Genomic DNA, 11,086 nt, shown 5'->3' with positions numbered 1-11,086 from the left:
CTTAATTTGCCTTACAAGTTCTACTTGTATGTTTTGTTTTGTTTTTTTAAATAAAGAAAAAAAACAATTAAAGCTGACTCACTTAAGGGCAGCACATGTGGGATTAACTCTGATTAAGAGAAGCGAAGTTTGTGTTCCTAAATGTTGGCCCACTGATTCACTTAACCATTTAAAAAAAAAAAAAAAAAAATAGCAAGCTTTATTTTGTTATAGGTACCTCATTTTTACAAATTGGTGCTATAGTTTTTAAAACTGTATGTTGCTAAATTCTGTGGTTGCAAATCATAAATTGTTTCAACTCTTTATCGCTCTTCCTTAATGAATGGGGAGTACCGGGCCAGTCTTGAGCGCAGTAGTTGATCTCCTTTTTGACTGCACAGGACATGTGACTTTCTGATGGATGCAGCAAAACGCAACTTGAGCGAAAACACATGACAAATGCACAAAGTGCCCATCTGTTTCCCTTTCTAGGATTTGCCTGGATTAATTTCTAATCCCTTTTGATTGCTCTATCCTGCTCTGTACTCTAAGCATATATGCTAGTAGATTATAGTGACAACCACACAGACCTGGTAGCATCTCTATAAATCCCTGGCTGTGTCTACAGTACAAGCGCAGGAGGTGAGGCACATGTCAAAACTATAAAGGGGCCTCTGCTGCTGGAAAGGCTTGGAGATACAGACCATGAGCAAGCAAACAGAGGCAGGCACATACAGGGACCAATGTAATAAGCTGATTGTTAAACTGTGTGCTGGAATTCAGAACCCTGTTCTTTTAATGTGTAAGCTGAGCCATTTTTTAATGGCTCATGCAGTAAGTTAACAGTATGCTAATACATTGAGAATTTTCAGTGTAGAAAACCATTTTTTGTGTGCATAAATAGTTAATGTGCAGAAAACATGCTTTGTGGGGACAAAATCTTGACAACAGCTGCTGGCACCGGAGCTCCGGCTTCTGCCCATAAACTCATATTAGCCATGAAAACTTTACTCCTTGTCGGACTAGGAGTTAAGGTTCCAGTGCTAAGAAAACATAAGGTAAGTCAATGCACCTCTCTGCACTGGGGTGTAATAGTAATTCCATTCGGGCCGATACAGTAAAGCGTGGCTGAGCTTGCGCGCTTTTTAACATGAATAAGATGCGTGTTTTAGGTGTGTGATTCGGTATATGCTGTAACGTGTCCATAGCATGTGCTGAAAACGAAGCGTTACAATTAGCGCCCACCGCATGTAGATGGTATGTTAATGGTATTTCATGACCAGATTGGCTATTCCCCTCGATACAGTAACGTGCGCCCAAAATATCACGTCTTTAACCTGCACATTTTCCGCATCTTTACCCTCTATTTATACCGCCTACCCTGACTCTGGCGTTAGTGTGGTGCTGTGCTCTTGACAGTCAGTGAATATCCAACGGACAGCATCGGACGTTCGGAAAGGCGGGATCGTCCATGTGGTCTGAGGCAGGCCTCGCTACCTTCCAATGTCCATGGCCGCCCTGAGCACCTGGACGTTCATGATCGAAGGTCCCGCTCCCTTCCAATGTCCATGGCAGCTGCCTTGAGCGCCCGGACGTGGAAGGTAGCGGGGTCTCTGATCATGGGCGTCCGGGTGCTCAAGGCAGCGGCCTCTGAGCGTACATGACTCCCGGTGTCCATGCGGTGTCCAAGCGTCCATTAGTATGCCTCTTACCTGCTGAAAGCATTGCCAATCTTCCGAAAGATATCCAAAGGTACCGCTGTAACCGCTCTGTCCTGGCCCAAACCAAATACAAAGGGACTTTCTTACTTGGCGATGCGACTTATATACACGTCCAAGGTAGGATTATGACGCGGCGATGATGTCACAAAGGAGGAACAATGGGATAAGTTTCCAGATCGATGAAAAGTTTGGAATTCGTTACATTTTAAAAGTGACATTTCCCGTTCCATTGAAATGACATGTAAGGAAGAAGCGACCCCTGGATACTGTATAGGAGTTCTATAATGTCCTATACAGTAAAATCGATAGCGAGCGCCTACCCCGCGATACTGAATCAAGCGGATTGTGAACCAAAATGTGCGCGCGGCAAATGAGCGGGCGCTGGACACTGCCGCACTTTATTTTATGCGTCGGTACTGTATCGGCCCAAATTTAGAAGGTGTGACTTTAAACACTCATTGGAGTGAATTCCCAAAAGGATTTTGCATGTAAATATAGCATATACATACGTAAGTAGCATGTAGAGATGTAGATGTCTTTATAAACCTTGACACTACATGCGTACTGGCAATACAGCATGTACATGTTACTGGGGAAAAATACATATGCTCCAAGTGGGGCTTCAGACGTAGGTGTGCAAGTTGCAGGTTTTTGTTTTTTTTAAGAGGTACACATGTATATATTACAAACGTCTAAATATTTTTACACCTGCTAATGACTTGGACAATTTAAATTGGACTTGTCTGCAGTTTTTGGGTGGGATGTCCAGGTGAACTGGTGAAGGACTGGGTGCACTGGTGCAGGTAGTGGCAAACTGGTGAGTCCAAGAATGCATGCAAGTAATTTTAGAATGTTACAGGTTCATACTTTTTAAAAATGTCTGCCTCTGTATTTGAATCAGGGTCATTAGATGTACATATATTTTTGTGTTTTAAAAGATATTCATGTACATTTCTAAAACGGGTAGGGGAGGGGGGCGCTGTTGGCCACATGACTGGATGGCTGCGTGAGCAAGGGGCTCTCGTCCCGCTCCTCCTTGAAGCTTGAAGAACGCTTTTAAAAAATGTGCAAACCGCGCTGTTAATAACTCCATCGGAATGCCGAGCGATGCTGATCAAATCCATACCGACTGATTATAAATAAAAGCAGCTATTTGAGAGACGGGAGCGCCACTCTTGCAGGTATAGCTGGGCCGAGGTTCTCCCGATCGCCATTTTGGACGTTCTCTTTTGCTGTGAAACTTCTGCCGTGGTGCTACAGGGCCTGCCGGATCCTATGTTTCTGTGCCGAGTAAGCACAAAATAAACGAGTTTGCTGAAAAGTGCAGACAGCGATCGGGGAAGTGGAGAGGCATCCCCTGGCCAGACGGCACATCTAGAGGTAAACATAACAGAAGAGCCCAGTAGCGCCACGTGGCAACGTGGTGAGCCTGCGTTTCGACCTGCCTTTCTGCCGAACGCGTCAGGGAATGGGAGAGGCCTTGTCTGTGTGGATGAATGTGAATGCAGGTGCAAACTTAAAAATACCAATAAATAGTGTGCAAAGGCCCGGCTTACCCGAACTGCATGAGTGACGGAGGAGGGGCGCTGGAGTCTTGAGACCTGACCCGCCATTTTACTATTAGTCGTGGAGTACATTCAAGGCCTGCGGCGACTGACAGCTGAGATTCTGGATTGAAAAAGAGAGGATGTGGTGCGCTAACTGCTGCGACTTGTAAGAGCCGCGAGAGGGAACAGGGGAAGGGAAAAAAAAAAGACGAGACAGGGCAGCGTGACTGGATGCGGAGTTGGGGGAAGAGGCGGATAACTCGGCACATTGCTTCCATTTGGCAGCTGCAGCAAGGGTGGGCTTCAAGGAGGGTTTAGCCCAGACAACGATTGATGCAAGTATGTGGCGTCGTGCTGGGGTCTGCCTCTAAGTTTTTTAAAAAATGGGGCCAGTGCAGTCCTTAAACAGTGCGTGAGCTGCTACCCGAGGACCTTGTGGCACTAGCAGTGAAGAGGAGGGAATCCGAGGGAGGAGGTTCGTGGCCCCGCTTCAGCTTCAAACCGGGGAAGCACCTTTGAAGTGTGGTAGTCCAGACTCAACAGCTTATTGCCGACTCCTGTAAAAGAGTGGGGCTGCCTGCAGTTGGGGGAGTTCAGACTGTGTTGAGTAGGAAAAGGTGGGAGCAACTTAACCAGTGGAGAGGCTGGGCGGTGATCTTCCCCTCATTTATAGCGGAGCTGATCAGGCACTTCACTAACAGGTAATTTTTTGGGGGTTTAACTTCCATTAAGCTGATGGCTGCCAGGAAAAAAAGTGATTTACAAAAGTTCTCATTTACCAAAGTGGCGGCTGAGATGCGGCAATCAGGGATGGACATAACAGAAGGACCTGAGGGGAGTGGAGGGGGAGGCTCGGATTCTGAGGCGCCACTATTATCCCCACAAACATCTCGGGAGGGGGCACCATCCCTTTCGGATTTACCAATGAAGGATACGATGAGAGATTGGTTTATCGAACTTCGGGCGGACATGAAGAAGAATAAAGAGGAACTGCTACACTCCTTTTCTGAATTGAGAGAGGATTTTATGGCGTTGGGACGCAGGGTTGATGATTTAGATGTTCAGGTGGAAAGCCATGAGGCAGCGCTGCAGACCCTAACCCAGAAAACTACTGAAACTCACACTGAACTGCTTGTTCTGCACGATAAGCTTGAGGATATGGAAAACCGATCGCGGAGAATGAACATTCGACTGCGAGGGATACCTGAATTGGCAGACTTTAGAGACAGCATGGAGACTGCAAAATCGTTTTGCACCTTTCTTCTTGACCAGGGAGAGGAGGGAGCGACGTCCACGGAAAGGGATTCAGCACAAGACTCCCTTACAATAGAAAGAGCGCACAGGGCATTGGGAGCCCGCAGAGATAACAAGCCGCGAGATATTATAATAAATTTCAATAGCTACCTGCAAAAGGAAAACATTCTGGCGGTGGCCCGTAAGAAGAAGCAGTGGAATTGGAGAAATACTACAGTATCGGTTTATCAGGATTTGGCAGCTAGTACATTAAAAAAGAGATATGAATTGAAAAGTGTTACAGCAGCTCTACGTGCGGCAGACATAAGATACAGATGGAATTTTCCTTTTTCCCTGTCTTTTCAAAAGGATGGGACGACATATCGTTTGAAAACCATAAAGGAAGCCACCGAGGTTTTTCAACAGGCGCATCTGGAACCCCCTTAGTCTACTTTGGAAGAGACAGTCACGAAGCTTCGGGGGGCTGCGACCTCGAATTGGCAGCGAGTAGAACGTCCGAAGAGGAAAACAGTTTCCAGAGTTTCATCAATGATGGAAAGGGCAGTGATGCAGGACTAAATGGACTGGTCCAGACTAGTTGGAGGTTATAGGATTACTTTAACTGGGAGTGTCAGCGCATAGTTGTTCCAAGTTTATCAATTGAGGTGCAGCAAAATGATAGTAATTTCAGGAAATGGAAAAAAAAAAAAAGAAAAAAAAAAGGGGTTATGCACATACTCGATAGCTTTACACGCAAGCGTGGTGGAGGATAGGAGGAGCGGGAGGGGGGGTAGCTATCCGGTCTGTGGTACGCCCTCAAATGCAGACCCGGGTGGGGAAAGGCCCGGTTTGCGTTCTCATGAAAGGTGTAGACCCATCTGGGGTCAGGGGGAAAGATGAGGGAGCGGGGGAGGTAGCGGGGGAGGGGGGGGGAATCTCTGGGGAGGGGAGGGAGGAGAAGGTGGGGTTCAAAACTGAGCTGGCTGATGGCTTCTTAAGCTGTTCCATTCACTGTATTCCTTGTCTTTTTATGGGAACGTTCCAGTATGCTATTGCAAAAAAAAAAAAAAAGGGAAAGATACTTACGAGGGCCTTAGCTGGGACGGCCTTCGTGTGGATTGCACACTTAGCTAATATATGTTGTTTCTTTTTTCAGCTCCATGCCTAGCACACTCACTCGCATAGTCTCATGGAATGTATGCGGCATCCATACCCCGATTAAGAGAAATAAGATCCTACAGGCGTTAAAGCGTAAAGGGACCGACATTGGATTTTTACAGGAGACTCACCTTACTGATTTAGAACACACTAAATTAGCTGGAGGTTGGGTAGGGGGGCTGTACTATGCATCGGCTACTACCCGATCGGCGGGGGTAGCGATTTTGGTTAATAAATTTTTACCATATCAAATTCAGAAGGAGATTAAAGATCCGGAGGGCCGGTTTCTTATATTGATTGGGGAGTTATACGCTAAACCTTTAATATTATGTAACTTGTATGCCCCGAATACTTTTAGCCAAAAATTTTTTCAGGAGGTGTACCAATACCTCCTTCCTTATATCTCAGATAATATTATTATGGGGGGAGACTTTAATACGATTCAAGACGTTCTGCTAGACGCCTCACAGAATAGACGCAGAGAGTATGGAATGGGCAGGGGACCTGCTCATTTGGAGAAAAACCTGCATTTAGTGGATCCGTGGCGTACTCTGCATCCAGGGGAAAAAACTTTTACTCACCTGTCCCGGGAGCATGCCACCTATTCCCGTATAGATTTTTTTCTCACTAGCTCTCATATGTTCCCTATGATACAAGAGACGGGTATTGATGATATTTTAATCTCAGATCATGCCCCTGTCTGGCTAGATGTACAGGCTGGGCGTCCTGAGCAAGGGGCTCGATTGTGGAGATATCCCTACTACCTGGCTGAAGATAAGCATTTTAATGAATATTTAACCAAACGGTGGGTGGACTATGAATCCTTGAACCAGACGCATATTGAGCAGCCAGTGTTATATTGGTATACCGCTAAAGCGGTCCTCCGGGGAGATATTATCGCATATGTGGCACATCGGCGGAAGAGTTTGAATAAGCAAGTCTTCCTGTTAACTGAGCAATTACGCAGGGCCCGGATCTGTCTGGTCCATTCACATACGAGACAAAATAGAGATAACTACCTATCTGTGCAAAATACGTTAAACTCAGTACTACACCAGAGAGCAAAAAAAAGTATTTTATATTATCAACATCGGCTTTATCAACATAGCAATAAAGCGGGTAAATTAATGACACATTTGATTAGATCTTCAAGAGTGACTCGGTTTATTACGGGACTAAAGAATGAGAGTGGGCACGTGGAAACAAACACACGTACTATACTGCGCCTCTTTCGAAATTTTTATCAGCAATTATACGAGACGGAGGGTTGGTCGGAAGCGGCATGCAGGCAGTTTTGTGAGTCTCTCCCGATTCCTATTCTTACAGAGGAACAAAAAAAGACTTTAAATATGCCAATTTCAGAGGAGGAAGTCCAGAGGGCTATTTATAAGTCCAAACGCTTGAAAACCCCGGGACCAGATGGTCTCTTGGCAGAATTTTATAAGGGCTTGCTTGATAGAGTGACGGGACCTTTAACGTCGCTTTTTTCCTCTTTAATTCGACAGGGAAGTTTTCCACCCCAGATGAATGCAGCCCATATCACTCTTATTCCGAAACCGGGAAGGGACCCATTACAGCCTGATGCCTACCGTCCTATATCTTTGCTGAATTTTGACCAAAAGTTGTTAGCAAAAATTTTGGCAGATCGCCTAGCTGGGGTTTTGCCCTCTTTAGTAGGACCCCATCAAGTGGGATTTGTTCGAAAGCGATATGCCCTCTCAAATCTTAGACGGATTTTAGTGGCTATGGAAATATGTCGTTTTATGAATACTCCCTATTTGGCTATTAGTTTTGACGCCGAAAAGGCCTTTGATAGGGTGGAGTGGAGTTATCTGTTTTATATTCTGAGGCACATGGGTTTTGAGGGCCTGTTTTATGAGGCAGTGCAATTATTGTATGAGGACCCACAGGCAACTATTTTGGTTAATGGAGATAGGTCAGAACTGTTCCCTATCAAGAGAGGCACTCGTCAAGGATGTCCTTTGTCTCCGCTTCTTTTTCTTTTGCAATTAGAACCTCTGTTGCTTACCATACAGAGAACACCTGATATTCGGGGAGTACGATTTGATAGAGAAGTCTTTAAATGTGCAGCCTTTGCGGACGACCTTTTGGTATTTTTGACTGAGCCTGTTCGGTCTTTGGGCTCTCTGCTCGCTGTGATGGGCTCATTTGGAATCTTTTCGGGATTTCGGTTGAACGAGCATAAGTCCTCTGCATTGGCCTTTCCAGACGCGTTGAGGGATAGATGGAGAGGCTCTTTCCCATTACAATGGGCTATAGATTCCTTTCACTATTTGGGGGTGAGAGTGCCGGTAGACCCTTCTCTGGTTTACAAAGCTAATGTGCCGAGTCTAATCCGATATACGCAAGACACACTTGCTGCGTGGCAAAACTTTCCTTTATCTCTGTGTGGTAGGGTAAACTTATTTAAAATGGTTATTCTACCCAAGTGGTTATGTTTATTTCAAACCCTCCCTCTCCATTTGAAAAGGGGGGATGCGTTTTTATTAGATAGTTGTGTGCGGAAATTTCTGTGGAGGGGAGGTAAGGCGAGAATCCCTTTGGTCTGGTTGCAACAAAAGTGGGGGATGGGAGGCCTGGGGGTTCCGAACCTGGCGTTGTACGCCGTGGCATGTAACATGCGTATTATACGGGATTGGTTACTTGGTACTTCTTCACATACTAGTTTTATGGCGGAAAGTGCCCTTCTTTACCCGGTTCATGTTAGCTATGCGCTCCAAGTAGAGCCAGCAAAAATCCCCCCCGTGCTGACTCAGTCCAAGGTGGTATTGCCGATACGACAGGCCTGGGTTATTTTGACTAAAACTCTTCAAATACCTAGAGTCAGTGCATATTTACTTCCGGTTCACGGGAACACTGATTTCTTGCCAGGGATCACCTCTCCACAGTTTCAGGAATGGAAAAAGGTGGGAATTAAATATCTGGGGCATCTATTCACAGAACAGGGGGATCTGATGTCATTTTCTGAATTGCAGGAGAGTTATGGGAGGGGAGTGGTTACTGTCTTCCCTTATTTACAAATTAAACACTATGTTAAGACCATCCCTATGGCATTTAAGCTAATCTCGACCTTTCAGAAACTGGAAACCTTATTGTCCCTCTCTAGAAATAAAGTACCCTCCTTATCATATTATTATCAACAATTACACCGCTGGAAAAGGGTGGAGATGTACTCCATATTGGCAGAAAGATGGACTGCAGATGGGGAGTTTGTGGTCACTGCCTCCATATTGCGAACTTGTTATGGTCGGATTGCCAGGATCTCGTATAATACTTATTATAGAGAACTGCAGTACAAATTTTTGGGACAGGCTTATATTTCGCCTCAGATGGCAAAAAAACAACATATTGCAATATCGGGTTCATGCTTGCGGTGTCGGAAGGAGAGAGCTACTTTGGCTCATGCTTTTTGGGCTTGCCCTGTGGTCCAGGCTTTTTGGACCCAGATTGCACACTATTTAGCTACAATTTTACGTTTCTCTATTCCGATTGCGCCCTTGTGGATCTTATTTGGGTGCATACCCCCGTTGAGAATACGAGATCCTGGCACCAGGTTACTTCTGCAGAAAGCTAGTGTGGTTGGGAAATGAGTGATTCTCATGAATTGGAAAAGTGCTGAATCCCCTTCTTTCTGGGCATGGAGGAATCTTTTTTATACGATGATGCAGATGGAGCAGATGTCCATTCGACAATCCCCAATACAGAGTAAGCGATTTCTTAGTGTTTGGGATCCATATATTCAGTCTCTTCCTCACGTTGCCAGAAGCCGGATTCTTAATGACTGTATGTAGTCAATTTGGGTGGGATACTGGAGTTTTCTTCTCAGTCTTACGGGGTTGGGACTGGAAGGTTTTTCTTTTTTTCTGGTTTGAGATTGGAATACATGGATGTATATCTAACTGGAGGGGGTTGGGGCAGGGGAGAGGTACGGAAGTTATTCAGTTTAGCTCACTGATGTGGTAATGTTTGCTGTGGTTGAGATACATAAGTGCTCACTTTGTGAGGCGGGTAATTAAATCCTGGCTATCAACCATACTTAAGCGGATGGAGGGGATGGGGGGGGGGGGAAAGTTGGGAAATCATTAGGTTAAACTTCAATGTTTCACTTTGTGGGCTTAAGCAAGATGTATTCAGAGTTGATTGTTTATAGTTGTAGGTGGTATCAGACCATTCTATAACTTGAATGGAGGGCTTAGTTATAGAGCCCTCTTACAATGGGAGATGTCATATGTTGTGTTTCAAGTTTGCAGAGCTGATTGTGATACTTATACCATTGTTCAATGTCTACATGTATTGTATAAGCTGGTTTCTCAATAAAAAACCAAATAAACTTTAAAAAAAAAACCAAAAAACCAAAAAAACGGGTAGGGGAATGGCAGTTGTTCTAGGCAATCTGCTGCCTGAGGTAAGGAAAGATATGGTACCCCTACCAAGGTGGGCACAGGTCAAATCAGCAAGCGAGCAAAGGGGTGGAGAGTGGGATGTGGCCCTTTTTGGTGATTTGAAATGGTGGGGAAGGGGGAAGCAGGGGGCCAGGGTTCCCAAAAGCGTGGCCCATAGAGTATTAGTGCTAATATTCCTAGGAAGCTCCCCCCCCCCCCCTGCTACACTCCCCCCCCCTACCAACAATCTCCCCCCCTTTCTCCAGGCTTTGCCTTCTTGGAAAGAGAGATGAGTGAAGGGAGGGGGAGGGGCTGTCTGTATGTGTGATGCACTTTCTTTGGGCCAGCGGAAGGGTATTGGGCATCCTAGATAAACCTTACAACCTTGTGCCCCCACACCCAGGCCTAATCGGAACAGACAAAAACGATGCATTTATAGTAAAAGATTTTACAAGGAAAAAAGTATTCAAAGTACAGTCTTCAGAGGAAATAAAAAATCACATGTATTTCATTTACATGTACTGCTCTACTGCAAATCCTGCAAGAAAAGAAATGTGGAACCTGTAAGGTATTAGGCCTAGAGTAAGGTGTGTTGGGCGTGGGCTTGTCCCTCAGAAAGCCATGAGTTAAACTGAATTACAATTACAATATAGTTAGGGACCTTCGTTTTCAGATTTATTTTATTTTCCTTAGGAATTTCAATATAATAAAAAAAATCAAAGGAAAAATGACTTATAACAAAGAAAAATCAGTGGAAAACTCAAGTTTTCCACTGATTTTCTTTTGTTATAACATAGAAATTTGAAGGGAAAATAAAATAAAAACTGAAGATGCAGGTCCCTAAATATAGTAAACCTTCCAAAACACTAACTGTCAGCACTCAAACAGTAACACTACCTATGAAAAGGCAACACTGCAAATATTACACCTGACCCTATAACACCACTACAGCTCTTTTAGAAAAAACAGAGCAAGCCAGGCTACTATAGATCCCTACAGAGAAACTACATGCTAGCAGAATACCTCATCTTGATCACATGTGGAA

The sequence above is a fragment of the Rhinatrema bivittatum genome, chromosome 4 (assembly GCF_901001135.1).
Source record: "Rhinatrema bivittatum chromosome 4, aRhiBiv1.1, whole genome shotgun sequence".
NCBI lineage: Eukaryota > Metazoa > Chordata > Amphibia > Gymnophiona > Rhinatrematidae > Rhinatrema > Rhinatrema bivittatum.
This window is presented reverse-complemented; position numbering follows the sequence as displayed.